Below are 14579 nucleotides of genomic sequence, written 5' to 3'. Positions count from 1 at the left end.
GAAGCCTCACCCCGTCCCTCTTTGTTTCACCTCCTTTCAGCCACAGTGTGCGACTTTTATTCTGCGGTATGGTGCACCCAGCTGTTTAAGAGATTTTGAGAAATCCACACCCCATCTTTTAGATTACCAGCTCCTCCTCCCATCAACCTCCCTGTGAAGAACCCCTTGCAGGATTTCAGCATCAATTCTGAAACCATAGTTATGGAGCTCCTTCAACGCCATGTGAGCGGTGTGGAGGCTGGTCATTTTGTGCCAGTGAATGGCTGTGTGCACAGTGCAAGAAAGGTTGGGGGCGTGTTGGAGAAAACACGGGGGTGGACTTGAGAAATAAGCAGGGATTATGCCACCTGCTCCAATTAACTGATGACCGACTGACAAATGCTGTTCGTTGCCCCGATGGGGTAGAGTCCCAGAAGGTCCACTGAGCACAGAAATTAATTGATGACCAACTGGCAAATGCTGTTCGTTGCACTGGTGGGCTAAAGTCCCAGAAGACCCACTGAGCACAGCACCTGCTGGCTCTCAGTCTACCAATCAACACCCTAAGGAAGGTGAAAGGATCCCTTGGTATTTCATATCACAAGCAGCCCTTTCTTTGAACCAAATGTTTATGACTCCCATAACCCTCTGAACTTCAATGAGTGGAGTCTCCAGACTGCCCCCTTCGCTTTTCTGCCACTTCAAAGATCCTTTTTTGCATATCTTGTACAATGTATCTATTTGAGAGAGAGACAGAGAGAGAGAGAGAGAGAGAGAGAGAGAGAGAGAGAGAGAGAGAGAGAGAGAGAGAGAGAGAGAGAGAGAGAGAGATAGCGAGAGAGGGAGTATGAAAGCGGCACAATGAGAAATGTAACAAGGGGCCCTGTCTGCAGAGGCCAGGGTATTGTGGTAGTGTGGGCCTTCTTCATGCATTGCTGTGCCTTTTATGACTTTCTTTGCCTTTTTCATGCTTGGCTATGCCATTTTATGATTTGTTATGTGTGATTTGAAGATTGATTGTACCCCTCACCACCCTGCACTTCGAGATATCCATTGATTGCCCCCTCGCACTAACATTCTTAAATTCTACTTTCTAACACTCACTATGGATAGCGACTAAGCAACCCACACATGCTAATTGAACATCTAACACCAACAAACATCCAGCAACATAACACTATATCCCTACAACTAATTTACAAACAAGAACCCCATCCTCCTGGCACTACGGTCACTTGAGGCTCCCATCGGACACAAATGCCTCTATGCTCTTTACACCGAACACCTAGGAAGTGACATGCACACAGAGCTCAGGATACTTTCAGTCTGCACGCCATCCACAAAATGGCAAACCTATGTTGAATTTTCCCTCTCCCCACTAGCCAATTAAACCCCCCTCAATTTCAGGTATGTCAGAGAAACTAGGGACCATGCCAATATCAATACACCATAATGTATATCTCATTCACATATCATCACATAACTGTAAGGCTAGTTACAAAGCTTGGCCAAAACAAACACTGTTGACACCTCCCAGATTCCTATGAGCCTTTCTTATGCAGTTGACAAGGGTAATCAAGTGCAAGGGAAATCAAAGGAATGGTCTCTGTCACCGATGGATCAAGAATTACTGAGCGTCACACAGACGGGTCAAGTATTTTTATTTTGACTTCACAGTGCCCTAATGCCATCCCTCTGTTTCATCAAGAAAAGCACCCCTTCCCTAACCCAGGCATCTCTAACCCCAGGTTAATGGGTATGAATGACCTACCCCTATTGTACATGTACTAACCTGTACTAGAGCTGAAGACCTAAAGGCAGAACGCCTCTGTCTGGCCTCCCCCAGGCACTTCCTAGACTCCCTCTTTATTATCCAGTGGTTAGTGGTCAGTGGTCTAATGGGGGGAGGTGGGGATTTGATTATGCCTTTCAGACACTCTGCCCTATTTAGTCTCCTTGCTGCCAAGCCTAAGTACTCCTCTTTTAGAGGAGGTCCAAACACGACCCACACTCCGACCGTCCATTTTCAAGTACCAGGAACATTCACGTCGAAATATGTGACGTATGATGAGCAAATAAACCAGCAGAGAGCCGCAGTGGGGCTCTGTCCAGTACCTATCAAAGGAACAGCACCTGTTGAAGTACCGATGTCTAAGAAAACCTGGAAAGTAAGGTACCCATTGAGAAAGCCCTATCGACAGATGAAACAAAATGAAGAGTGTCAAAGCACAGTCCCTGAAGAAGCCAAAAAGATACTGAAGGAAGATGAATGGTGATGTCACAAGAACCCGGACTGACACACACATAGAAGAGATGAGGACCTGCAAATGATGAAAAGAGACGAAACACCATGGATAAGGGACATCATGACCTTAAGTGAAATAACAATGTCAAAATGTCAGAATCTTATGCCATGAGCACGATGAAGATATTCAGTTAGTTTGCACGTGTACATATGCATGGCACCGCAAGAAGCTAAGAATATTGTGAAGCTTGCTTATGCTTAGTAGTAAGATAGATTGCGGCAAGCGCCACCTATACATATCGGCCTCAAAAGGAGCACTTTATATAAGTATACTTTCACTATGCACAAGAGCAGAATCAACCAAAGGTTACTAAAGGTCTCAGGAGAAGAGCCCCTCAGCAAGCAAATCGAAAACCAAAGACAGAAAGAAACTCAGGCGCATGCAAATCGTGCCAAGAAGCCAAGGTCGTATCGGCTGAAATAGACAAACAGTGGATATAATTAATGAAGTGAAGAACAGGATATCCTATTCTGAAAGGTCAAGATAAGCCACAGAAAGCAGATGGTTGGCAAAATTAAATCAAATACACGAATTGCATGAAGAATAAGTCGATTTCACAGTGTCTGAATCACGTGACCAGCCAAGCGAGAAGGGATGACACTTTCACACGTATGCATGGCCGCGTGTCATGCACAGATATCTTAACGTTTCCAGACCGAGGAGCAGTCTCGAGGCCAACCACAAAGAAATAATTGACACATGACCACTGAGGTGATGACTGATTGTAGCAATAATTGGAGGAAGGCTGGGGGTGCAGTCAAGCTCCCTGCACCTGGCCGGCTATTCTGCACGCTGCTAAGCTAATGGAAAAGTATGAGTGGGGTTATTGCCAAGCCAATCATAGTGGACCCAATAATCTAGGGTCCTATACTAGTAGAACCAATGAGACCTTGTACTTTTAGTTACGTCTACAGTAGCCATTTTGAAGGAAGGGCTTAGCTGCCCCACCTGACACTGTTTATCCAATCCCCTCACTCCTTTACCATATACAGATATAGTACCTATATTAAAGTTACCTTCTTAGAACCAGTAGAATTACATGCAACATTTTAAGCGTTACACGTCAGTGATGACGAGTTTTTAGTATAAAGGATGTGTTTTTTATGACGTTCGCTGGAGTTGTTGAAGCGAGAAGGAAGATCGAGCGATTGATGATATTTATGAACTCCCTGTTTTTTGTACTTGTCATTAAACGGACTCCCTTTGCCAAACCATTGAGTTGTCATTATTGATTTGATGCTAAATTATTACTCTGCATCCCCATCCATCTCACAGGTGCTGCTACTCATCTTAAAGTGCTATTGGGCACCCCCCAGTTTTATGGGCCTTTTGGGGTCCTAGTGCACACTTGGTAGCAGAGGATGGTTTATCGATTATCGATTAGATAAAATACTCATTGACCATTGATATAAAGTAACTCTAGGTCCTTGGCAATATCACAAGTCCTTTGCCATCCGTCTAAGTAGACCGAGAAGCTCCCCATAGATAGTGACGCAGTAGACAACCAGAATCTATGAAAGAAGCAATCTGAAAGGAATGGGCTTACATTCCATGTCGGAATAATAATAGGGGCAGGAGATTTGTATAGCCGGATGGAGTCTGTCTAGTCTGTCACGTCTGTCTTGTGGTGCCTTTTCTTCTTTCTCTTTTTTTCCTTTTTTTTCTCTCTGTGACGTCATAGAATAAGAATATTTTTTGGCGGAATTTGCACGAAAACTATGCGATTGTTTAGCTAAGATATTGTGTAATATGAATTGATGGTTGTTGTTTGGAAAAAAATAATAATTTTTTGTGAAAAAACAGGATTGAAGCTTGTGATTGGGTTTGTTTAAAAAGCGTAAAAGCATAACAAGGTGTTACATAAGGAGAAGTTGAACAGATTTAAGCATGGAAGACGTTACACCGTTAATACACTTGTCCAAGCAGTTGCCAAAACATGCACCTAAGGAGAAAAAGTACAGTGCAGAATGGGTTAACAGAACCACCCACAAAATGTTTATGCCATGGCCCCAAGGAGCATCACTATCTAAAATAATCCTACAACACATGATGACATATTTGCACGCCTCATGCACTGGCAAAAAGCTGGACAAACGCCTAGTGAGTTTAGAACATTGGAAGATGAACCAAGAGGATAAGGAGGAGGAGCCACCTTTAGATTGGATACTTAACATATGCACAGAGGGGGGTGAGACACCTTCTGCGCCACCCGTCCCGTCTGAAAACAAAATCGAAGCCAGTAAAGACGAAGGATTATACCCGGTGAGGGAACTTAAAGCAGCCACAGGATATAGCAACCCGGCATATGAGTCACCTATGCAAAGTAGTGACGAAAACTCAGACAAAGATGAAGACAGAGATATCACCTCCAAAGTCCTGAGAGACAACGAGAGGCATGAGAAAGAGAAAGGAGACCAGGCACAAGCAAGTACATCTCTAAATACAGAGAGAGAGGGCAAGAGATGGAAAGGAAATGAGGATAGAACTGATGAGATAGCATTCACACAGAACAAATGGATGGGAGGTCAGATTCTATTGAAACTTGATGGTAAATGCATTGAGGACGTGAGACAAAGGGAAGAGTCAGATGATTTACAAAGAAAAGAGAAGGAAAAAGAAAAAGGATTGTGAGACAAAAGGATCAGGAAAAAAGATAGACAGAGACGTGAGCAGTTGTATCGTGAGGAGCAAGATAGGAATCACGATCATAAGCAGAGAAATGCTAACAATCAGAGCAGGCAAGAACAACGGAGAATAGAAAAAGAAGAACAGAAGATAAGGGCGAAGGGAATAAAAAGACGGAGGGATGAGGACATATGAAGGGCAAATGAACATAGAGATGCAAAGAAACAAGAAGAAGATAGGGTCAGAGAGGAAGTGAGGAAGCGCAGAGAATTCGATGACGACATAGAACGTAAGCAAAGTCAGAGAGCACGCGATCTTGAATATCTGGAGAGTGAGGTTAAAAAACCTGATCCAGTAGTAGAATGGGAAGACATAGAATAATTCTTTCCTTATTACGATTCAGTACCAGGCACATCTAGGGCAAATATCGAAAATGACTTTGACACCAAGCATTGGAGAAATGATTGATAGAATATATGATGAAATGGGGCTAGAACAAGTATCCCAAGGGAGAGGAGAGGATGAGAGGCTTAAGAGTACTAAGCTGTACGATACTTAGGACGCCTCTCAAAGTAGCAAAAGCAGAGAGCTCTCCCTAGATAGACTGACGCTAAACAGGAATGAGCAGGAGGATAAAAGTTGCACGAGTTGGGCACAGACAATATCAGATGCAGAAAGAGAAAATGAGGAAAAGGAAGAAGAGAGAAGACACGAAAAACGCTTCTATGGAGGAAAAGGGATAAGATGGTCAGATTCTAGTGAGTCTGCACCTAAGGCATCAGAGTCAGCCACACAGTCAGACCGACATGAAGGAGTATCTTACGGTGAGAGGGGGGTGTCTCCATCACCCTATGTGAGCCGACTAAGAACATTGCAAGGTAAACGGTGATGCGGGACTATCACCCCTGCAGTGGATAGAAAAAGTATGAGAGAGGAAAAGGAGTGCCATGCATTACAATTCCCGTTGCTCAAAAAAGGAGGAACGAGGCCACAGTATATTCCATGGCCACACATGGATCGAGAAAATCTAAAAAATAAGCTTCCAATGTTAACATCGAGAGCCGGAAAATCGATACATGAGCTAGAAAAAATGACGGGAAGGAACACGATGGCTATTGGGGATATTAAGGGTCTTTTAATCACCATACTTGGTGATAGAGCTGACGATGTGTGGACGCGTGCAGGTTATCCTGGCGTGACTACAGTTAACACTGCACACGATTGAGCTCCATTTAACAATTACAGAGCCACAGTATGGAAAGCATTATGATTGCTATACCCGGATACATCTGACATGGGAGATATAATGAAACGAAAAATGAAGGAGTCAGAGGATCCTTTGCTTTACATTCAGAATTTCCAAGACGCATGGGTGCTTGAAACTCGTGATCTTGGGGGAAATCTATACCCATGTTTTACCATACATTATGTTGAGGGCTGCCAGATCAGGTGCAGAAGCAACTCAAGAAATTGGTAGGAATCGAGGCCAAACCATGGTCGGAAATACAGTTGACCAGAGCTCATTATTGCAGATTGCTGCAAGAGAAGAATCGCAAAAAAGAGGCTGTATGAAAAGCTGAAGAGGCAAAATTAGTGCAGAAAAATTGTCAAAATATGCCATTGAAGGGGCAATGATCACTAGCACAGACAGCTCGAACATACAACAGGTCAATAATCAACAGCAGGTTAATCAGGGTAGTAATGGGTTCTACCCAAGAGGGAGAGGCTTTCACGGAAGAGGATGGCAGAGTAATCAGGGAGGTTTCCAAGGTAATCAGGGAGGTTTTCAAAACCTGCAAAATGGCAATCAGGATATGTCCAATGGGCACATAATCAGGCCACTGCCAATATGTTGGACGTGTGGGATGACAGGGCATCTAGCACGCACATGCAGGAGTCTTGGCATGATGCAAAACTACCAAGGAACAAGAGTAGGTATGGTGAATCCACCTGTGTTTTTACAGCAGGGTGGAAATGGAGTTGCACAAAATCACACAGTGCAGCAGCAAGCGCTGAGAGCACAACAAAGCTTACAACCTCAGGATAGGACACATTTTCCACAAGGACAGTCTCAACAGTCGCCTATGCAACTGTCACAGACAACAAGTGCAGGACAGGTACTGAATTCTGGAATGAGAAATAACACTGGTAATGGAGGAAGTCCATTCACTCAGCATGGGACAAAGCTATATATGGATTAGGACAGCTCACTGGGAAACCTGATGTGTTCTATCCTATCAGTCACATCTAACCCTCACGAGGAACCAAGGGTAGATGTCGTTGTAGGGGATAAAGATAATTCCTTCTTAGTTGGCACAGGTGCAACACGCTCGTGTATACATGAAGGCAAGTTTTCCTTGTTCGGCGGTGCCATAAATACTCAGGGCTTCACAGGAGCAACAAGTCGTATTCCTTTTACAAATGAACTTCCAGTCTTTATATGAATGTGCCTCTGCTACATTCGAGGCAAACCCCAGTAAATATATTGGGACAAGACCTAATAACAAAGTTAAACATGACAATCTCGTTCACGGCGAAGGGCATAGTCTGTTCAACTCCAGGAATGCATTATTTGAACGTATGCGAAATTATTAGAGCATACGCAGGACAAACAGCTATGAGGGCTATACCATTGGAACCAGAAATATTTGCGTATTAATGGCAGAGTTACCAGGCCTTGCAGAGAAAACCATGAGAACCCCAGATGAGTTTCTATTCAGGCCAAGAATACCTATGCACGAGGAAAAGCGAAAAGTATTTCCCTTGGCAATACACACAGCCATAGTGCGAAGAAAGATGGCTTTGATCGATGGTTGTGATGATGAAGGCAGACAATGGTGCATAGTAATCACCATTGATTAAGGGGACAGATTGACTGACGTCACTGATGACGTCCTTTTTGATGAACAAACAGATGTTGATGAAACAACAGTTGAGGTGAATCTCATTTTTGGGTGTGAATGTTCAAAAGAGAGGTGCCCCAGAGAATGATGCTGACACAAAACCGTCCTTAATATTTTGATGATGACATGGCCCAGGTGCCTGTCTCAGTGTGGACTACAGGCTCCTATGACGTAGGCTTGCTGAAAGGAGTCGAAGAAGTGAGGATTAAATTGAAGCCAGGAGCAATTTTGCCAAAGGCACGACAATATCCCATGTCTAGGGAAGCAGATGAGGGGATTTTCAAGACAATTTCTGCTATGATGGAACAGGGCATCTTAGTGACGTCAGAGTCGTCATGCAACACCGCGGTTTATCCGATTAAGAAATCAAAGGGAGCGTCGTGGAGACTAATTCAAGATTTACACCCAATAAATGATATTGTAGAGGCCCAGTTCCCTCTAGTCCCTAACCCATCCACAATCCTATGTAATATACCCGTTGAGGCAAAATATTTCACGGTGATTGACTTCCAAAATGCATTTGTCTCAATATCATTGCACAAAGACTCACACGATTTGATGTCATTCACGTTCAGACAGATGCGTCTGAAAAGCACATGGTTACCCCAGGGGTACTGTGAGTCTCCTTCAATTTCCAACAGAGTCCTGCAGATGGACCCAAGCAATGTTGCATTAGAGAGTGTTGTCTTGCAATATGTGGATGACATCTTAATTTGCAACACGACAGAGGAGAGGTGCAGACACGATTCTATTCAGCGATTGACTATATTGGCTGAGAAAGGATATAAAGTTGACAAAGAAAAGTTACAATATTGTCAGCAAGAAGTGATGTGCATAGGCCAGCTAATCTTGCATGAGGGGAAAAGGGTTACCCCTGAAAGGGCTGAGGCCATATTGAACACAGCAAAGCCACACATGATAAAACAGATGCAGAGTTTTCTAGGTCTTTGCAATTATGTCATGTCAGGGCATGGGTCTTTGACTACAGCTCATACACCAAGCCCTTTTTACAGGTCCTAAAGAAGGCATAGGTGACAAAAGAAAAAATAGAATGCTCTGAGACCATAGAAGAAGGGTTTTTTGAACTCACGAAAGCCATTTGCACGGCACCAGTTTTGGGGATTCCCAATTATGCAGAGGAATTCTACCTGTTTTCACACACGAATGGCAGTGTTATGACGGCAGTACTTACACAGAGAACCACGTTGGGGTACAAGCCCCTGGCATACTACGGTGGGAATTTGGACACAGTGATGAGAGGTCACTTCCCTTGCGAACAAAGTTTAGCTGCTGCAGCGTTTGCCATAGAGAAGGCTACAACCATTGTGATGGGATGCTAAATGACGTTGTACGTCGAGTACGCAATATATGCCATTCTAGAAAAACCGAAAGGCACATTGACATCTCAGAGAGCTTCTGCTTATGAAGTGATCATATCTAATCCATCGATTAAGATAATTCAGTGTAAGATAGTGGACCCAGCTATGTTTATAGCAGAGCCAGTCACTGAGGGAGAGCCAATCCATGACTGCACAAATTATGAAGAATTCTATGATGAAATTCCCAGAGTGAAAGAGAATGCATTGTCATAAGGGGAAATTGTCTTTGTTGATGGTTCCTCAAGAATCAATCAAAATGATGGGCAAAGATATACAGGTACTGCTGTGGTGATGCACACAGCAAATGGAGAATTTCAAGTACTCATTAGTGCACGATTACCATCTCATTATTCAGCACAAGCTGCAGAATTATTGGCGTTGATCCTTGCTATTGAAAATCACGCAGACCAGGAAGTAACAGTGTACAGTGACTCCGACTATGTGATGTTGACTGTGAAGGCAGGCCTCGCGCGCTGGAAAAGGAGGGGCTACCTCAGAGCGGACAGCACGCCAGTGCAGCACGCAGCCTTATTGTATAGGCTCATTAAGGCACTACAGCTCCCAGTGGGCATAGTGGTTGTGAAATGTGCCACCCACACGAACAGGACAGATTTTATCTCACGAGGAAATCAAGCAGCAGACGCGGAAGCCAAGCGTATGGCGACCAAGGGCGTAACCATAATGAATGTAGAAATAACTGATGTACATGAAAAGATTATTGTTGCACGAAGTGAACCTGAGGGTTATAGTAACATGTGGCAAACCCAGTTAATGTAACTCCAAGGGGAAGCACCACAGGAGGAAAAGAACCTCTGGAAGCGGTGAGGGTGTTCTTTAAAACCCTCTGAAAGCTTGTGGTGACAAGACAGCACTGGTAAACCAGTGATGCCTCTAGCCCTGTTAAAATTAGCATTGGAACAATTGCATTATCCAGCACACATGTCAAAAGAGAATCTAGCAGCAACGATCGCTGAAGACTGGTTTATACCGAACTTAGCAGAACATGTTGCATTTTTTATGGTGAACTGTATAATCTGCCAACAGTTCACGACTGGGCATACACTAAGAGTAATTAGAGGAGTCATCCCAAGGCCCAATGGACCTTTTCAGCACTTGCATGTTGATTATGTTGATATGATGCAAGTATGTAACGGGCACAGGTATTTAATTGTTGTGGTGTGTCCATTCTCTAGATGGATAGAAGCAGGTCCCTGTACACACCCAGACTCTACATGTGCAGCCACATTTCTGGTGAGAGAGGTATTTCCCAGGTGGGGAGTATGTGAGGGCATGAGGTCAGATAATGATCCTCACTTTGTTAATGCAGTATTTCAACAGATCAGCTTGCTGCTTGGTATAAAGCACAAGTTCTGGTCTGCGTATCATCCTCTAGGTAATGGGATATGTGAGAAGCTCAACGGCTTTTGAAGGAAAGGATAGCCAAGTTGAAGCTTACTCCAAAGAAGGGATGGCTGCACTGCCTTCAATTGGCTCTGTACACACTCAGAAACCAGCCTGGTTCTGACCATCATCTTAAGCCGCACGAAATAGCAACAGGCAGAAGGAAGCACACTCCATTGACACCCTGAGATAGAGCTAGATGTGATGCTCAGCCAACAGGGGAAGTTTTAGGATCAGAAATGCAAAATTACTTGAATTGCATGACATCTTGTTTTACTGTAATTTCAGGACAACTGCAGTGATGACAAAAAGGGTGCAGGGAAGCACAGAACACAGAAGGAGATACTACAGCACACCCGATTCAGAGTTTATGTTTTCCACCAATCTTCCCTGGCGATACGGTCCTGGTGATGAATCACACGAGAAAGAAGTGGGATGAGCCAAAGTTCAACAGACCCTTCACAGTGGAAGACGTCACTCCCTCTGCAGTCAAACTGCAAGGAAGAAGAGCTTGGATCATTCTGGGTGACATCAAGCCATACATCGGAGAAGGCCCCCTGCCCGCATCTCAATGCGTAGAGACTATCGTCAACGGGGAAGAACGGCAGCACGTGCAGACGAGATCCATGATGAGGAAGAAGGACGCATGACCAGCAAAGAAAAGGCAAATAACTTTTGTGCAAGGTTGTGGCTTAATTTTGGACATTTCCTCTATGCAAAAAAGGGGATAAGGGCATAAAAACAGGACACTCTGTGCATCCTAGTTGCAGGGTGAAGAAGGGCATTGCATGCATAAGCCACAACACAGGTTATTAACTTTGAAATTTGGACTGAGGCACACTGAAGCCTTGATAAGAAAAGGATATGTCAAATTTTGATGAAGGACACACAAATTGGAAGAAAATACAGTATCCAGACTCATTGCAAACAGGAGCATTGTTTGGACTAACTTATGGTGTCCCACAGCAGTGACATCACTAAAGACGTTCTGAACTACTTTAACTTAGTGTTGAGATCATACCCGTCACTAGTAGGAAGGCTCACTAGCATCACTGAATTTCTTCAAGACCCTGAAAACGAAAAGACAATAAGGAGGCTGCTCACTGTGATCACCGAGCAGTTCCTCCTGCTTCCAGAATACAGAGAGGAAAAATGTCCCAAGCAGAAGAAGAAGCGAATAGGCTTGTCAGCATATTATTCTTTCATTTAATTGAAGACTGCCCAGATCTCGTCGGGAGACACACTGACGTCTTGACATTTCTTCGAGATCCAGCGAACACAGAACGTTTGAGTGTAATCCTGAATGGAATCATAATTCATGTTGCTCTTCACGCTCATCGACATCACAGAAGCTGCTCACAGTGAGTACCGAGCAGTTCCAGAATTCAGCAAGGACTAGACAAATGTCCCTGTCACCAGAAGACAGCAGATTGGCGAGAAATGTCTTCTTTCATCTAATTGAGGACATTCCAGAACTTGTGGGGAGGCACGCCGGTGTTGACGTCCTCACCTTCAGAGACCCAGCTAATTCTACACAGATGAGCATGCTCCTGCATGGTATTGTGATGCAAGTTGCACTTTCTAATCATCATCAGAATTTCCGGAGGAGAATGTAAGGCTTTCCGCCAAGGGACAGATCGAGAAAGTGTTGCCAGAGACTTCACTCTTGTTTATACTGATAAGGAGACGACATGTCTTCCGGAATGAAACAAATAGGAGGAATCGATTGGGAACTTGTGTATTTTGAACACATACAGTAAAAAAGGACTTGCTGAAATTATTGCTTTAATTGACATTTTTCTGTATGCAGAGAAGCGAACTGTATCCAGAGACAATAGACAATCCATTCTCCAGACAAAGGAGGACAATTGTTCCAGTACCTGCAGCCGACAAGTAGAGAAAGCATAATCCAGAGATATTGTTCCATATAATGTATTAAAAGTTAGTCTTCTTTCCTTAGATGATAGAGATGGGCAACCAAAATAGCAGCATTGTCAACCCTCATGAGGAGAGACGCTCTTATTGTTCCAGAACTAAGTGCTGCCGATTAACCTATAATGGTATAATGTATCTATGCATTGTATTCATCGTTGTTTTACTGTCACTGACGATTCGAACTGCTTTTTTCATTGGTGCACAAGGTGTTCCGATTCCAGTGCACCCATCTAATGATGTGCGCATGACACCCACAAAGGCACCCAGACCTTTTATAGGGATTTCAGTTCCTAGAAGGTCTGACAAAGGAGTGAGTGAACTTGAAATGGATGTGATTAGCAATGACACACATGTAGCGCCAAGCAAGTTGAAAAGCCGTAGACACGGTCGGCAAAGTAAGAATGAAAAAAGTTTACTGACAACCACACGCATGCAAATGATGAGTGCACATACACCAGGTCTAGTATCAATAACTGCAAGCCACAATCCAAAGATTGGGAGAAGGTTGGACAACCAACGATGAGACGCTCTACTACAAGTGAAGTAAAAAGCCAAATGGAAAAAGCTGAACTTTTAAAGAAACAAAAGGAGTTGGAGAAGAAACCAACAGAGACAGCATTGATAAACATCCCTGACCCAGCACTGAAAGAGGCAAGTGCAAGCCCGGCAAAAATCTCACGTGCACAATTGATAGCAGAATCATTATGGCCATTCATAGCCAGAGCTAGGAAATGACAAGAGGACAAGGAAAGAATTGCCAGACTGTCTTCTACCCAATTGGTGCAGATGAAGAGACCTGGATTGAGATATCTGAGAATCCTCCAGCAAGAAGAAGCCATATGGATGAATTCAAGGATGTGGTTATAGCAAACTACATGAAAACCTTGAGAACCAAAAGAAGCATACAAGGAGATGATAATGAACTAAACGACTACAGGGACAGCACAGCATACTTGGGAAATAACATCTGATGCCAACATATGAAAGAAGTTGGAAGACGAAATTCAGAGGAGGAATGCTTTGTTTGTGCACTCCTACCTTACGGCATGGGGAAATCAAAGATCTTTGTAGCTTTTGAAATAGATGTGCTGACGGAACACTGTCTATCACACGTAGCAATGTGCAAGATCAGAGGCCAGTTCATGGGAAGTGATGCCTCACTGAAATGGGCAACTGTAGCAACTGATCCAAATGAAGACGATTATGTACAAGACAGAAAGACAAGAAACAATGGGAAAACAAAACACATTGTGATCAGATATGAGAAGCCTGGAGTTAAAGGAGCAGAGATCAGAAGAGAGGCAAATCAAAAACTAAACGTCCAAGGAAAAACTCCAGAAGAAGCTCGGAAGTGGAAGAACAGAGGCCAAATGCAAATTTGGGGAACAGTGCTTCCACCGGACGGATGGGAGAAAGGAGTGGTGATCTGCAGAGCATGGATGGTCTTCGGTCACTACGAGCCCACCATTAACATAGTGTGAAATGAGTGCAAGCCATTGTGGCCAAACTTGCTAAACTACTGACATAAATCGAAGACAGGGGAAGACCCTTGCAGATAGTGCCATTAGAGAGCCCAAAATTCTGCTTCAGGAATAATGGCACAAGAAAAATGGGGGAGAATCAAAACTGTGGACGAGTTTTTGATGCTCCAGGAATGGTACATGGTACTGCAGTGATCCTGGATCATTATTGGGTGTGGATCCAAAGCATATATCAGGCTGCTGAGAAACTGGGGAGCTATATGCACAATAGTGAATGTCCATGTTCCAGCATTGGTGATTCCAAAAAGTGATCTGAATATTGAAAGCTTCCCAAAAGCAGATGATCACCTGAGGAGGAGGAGATCTGTAGAACTGATGAATCGAATGAAGAGAGAGAATTACTTTTCGGCTAAATCAGAAGAGCTTTTCAAGCAATCCCGTATGAACACAGACTGTTCAGCCTAACCTCATCAGTGTTCACAACAATTTTCATGCCAAGAGTTCAAGTTGGAGCAAATACTAAATTGTTGCAGATAACCAGATGGGAGTTACTGCAAACCATCAACACGA

The 14579-nt window shown here is 43.7% G+C and overlaps 1 long non-coding RNA gene across 1 annotated transcript in view; it reads right to left on the bottom strand.

The window, feature by feature from the left end:
- Positions 1–14579, bottom strand: part of LOC138520642 (uncharacterized) — a 236643-nt gene that overhangs the window by 156490 nt on the left and 65574 nt on the right. The gene's annotated exons all lie outside the window — the stretch shown is intronic.

The sequence above is a fragment of the Ambystoma mexicanum genome, chromosome 13 (genome assembly GCF_040938575.1).
Source record: "Ambystoma mexicanum isolate Mex_15411 chromosome 13, UKY_AmexF1_1, whole genome shotgun sequence".
In the NCBI taxonomy this organism is placed as follows: domain Eukaryota; kingdom Metazoa; phylum Chordata; class Amphibia; order Caudata; family Ambystomatidae; genus Ambystoma; species Ambystoma mexicanum.
This window is presented reverse-complemented; position numbering and strand designations above follow the sequence as displayed.